The sequence below is a fragment of the Tupaia chinensis genome, unplaced genomic scaffold (genome assembly GCF_000334495.1).
Source record: "Tupaia chinensis unplaced genomic scaffold, TupChi_1.0 Scaffold000612_1, whole genome shotgun sequence".
Lineage (NCBI taxonomy): Eukaryota > Metazoa > Chordata > Mammalia > Scandentia > Tupaiidae > Tupaia > Tupaia belangeri.
In genome coordinates, this window is record NW_006160131.1 from 803,141 (window position 1) to 804,903 (window position 1,763).

Below are 1,763 nucleotides of genomic sequence, written 5' to 3' on the forward strand. Positions count from 1 at the left end.
TTTAAAAAAAAGACCCCCGCCAGCAGGCCCCGTGGCAGGGTGTGAGCTCTGAGGGGCCTCCCTCGAGCTGAGACCAACAGTGACTTGCTAACAGGTCAGAGAGGGAGAAGGGTGTGTGCGAGGGCCTGTGGGGAAGGAGCACGCTGCCCGAGCCAGGCTGCCGGGAGAAGCATGGCTACCGGCCCAGGCGGGCATAGTGAGGCTGCAGGTGTGGCCGGGCCTGGGCTGCGAGGGGGAGACTTTCTCGTGCCCACAGAGGGGGAGACTGTGGACACCTACTCGCTCATGGGCCTAGCTGGGCTCCCCGGGGGAGGCCCCTGCCTGATCCCAGCTCCTGGGTCCCCTCTCGAGTGAACGTCCCCACCACCTGCTACCACAGCAAATGACACAGACACTAACAGCCTTCCCCCCCCACCCCCCCGCGCAAGCTTGCTTCAGGGCCTCGCGGGCCCCAGGTCTTCTTGGCTGCTGGGGAGGAGGGGTGTGCAGGGCTGAACTCCACACCCCGAAAGACAAGGACCTCTGAGGGAGAAGCCAGGCTGGGCTGCAAGGAGGAGCAGGGGCTGGAAGGCAGGGCAGGACAGACAGGGCTGCCTGATGGGCTGTTCCCTGTTGAGAGCTGGGGGTGGGGCGGGGCTGGGCCGGGCCCTGGGCTCACCTGGAGTCCTGCTCAGCTCCTGCTCAGCAACTCAGGGACACCTGCAGGGGCCTGCGGAGGAGCTCAGACCTCCTCTTTATACCAGCAGGTCAAGGGCAAAGTCCCTGGAACCCCAGCTGCTCCCTCTTGCTCCCCCATTAACCTCACCCCTGAGATTCCTCCTGGTTAATTGGTTAATTGCTAATCGTCAGCTTTGCACTGCAGGGGAGTCTGTGCAGCTTCTCCCCTCCCCAGACAGGCACCAGCCTGGGCCAGGACCCTGTGGAGGCCCCAGGCAGAGGCCCCATGCCTCTCGAGCACCTGGTTCCCAATGCCCCAGGATCTAGCTCCTTCCCTCATTCCTGGCTAGACAGGACCCCCCAGGGAAGGACCCAGACATCCTGTGACCTTGCCATGTGTCTACTGTCTGTGAGTCTGTCTGTGGTCTTAGGGTGGGGTAGGAGGCCTCAGAGGAGAGGGGTGCATTACGGAAGAAGCACCAGGAGATGAACCCAGGGAGTTCTGAATGGAAGAGGGTCCCGAATGCCTGACCATAGATCCAGGATGTGGGTCTATGAGCACAGAGAGCTACTGGGCAGACTAGGAAGGGCCTGGTCTGTGTTTTAGAGTAGCCTGTCTGAGGTGGGACCAGGAATGTCAGAGAGAGTCTGGAAACAAAGGGACTGGTTAAGAGGCTGAGGAGATGGTTCCGGGAGAAAAGATGAGGTCAGAACTCTGAAGGGAGCAGAGGGACAGAGAGGAGAGGGTGTGTCCTGGGGTGTGTGACAGAAGATGGTGGCGATGGGTGGGCAGTGAGACGGAATAGGGGACTGGCAGATCTCTGGATTGGGAGGTGATGATGGTATGAGGTCCCCACAGAATTCCTGAAATCCAGAGAAAAGTCCTGGGGAGCCTTTGAGAAAGTTGTCTCCCTTTCATTGGACCCTGGAGCCCACATGGCACCCAGGTTCACAGAGAGATAAGGGAGCTGTTAGAAGGGGTTAAAGATTTGCTCAATCCAACAATGGTGAGTTTTATTCAAGATCTACTTGGGCAACTGTCTGAGTAACATGCCTAACATCATTGACCCACCCACCCACCCACCCATCCTCCCATTCATCTACTT

General features: G+C 59.3%; 1 protein-coding gene across 1 annotated transcript in view; it reads right to left on the reverse strand.

The window, feature by feature from the left end:
* SLC34A1 (solute carrier family 34 member 1) overlaps window positions 1–685 on the reverse strand; it is a 13,229-nt gene extending 12,544 nt beyond the window's left edge. The window contains exon 1 of the mRNA XM_014591731.2: window positions 659–685. The gene's annotated coding sequence lies outside the window, so the exon portion shown is untranslated. The remainder of the gene's footprint in view (window positions 1–658) is intronic.
* Window positions 686–1,763: the final 1,078 nt, after the last annotated feature.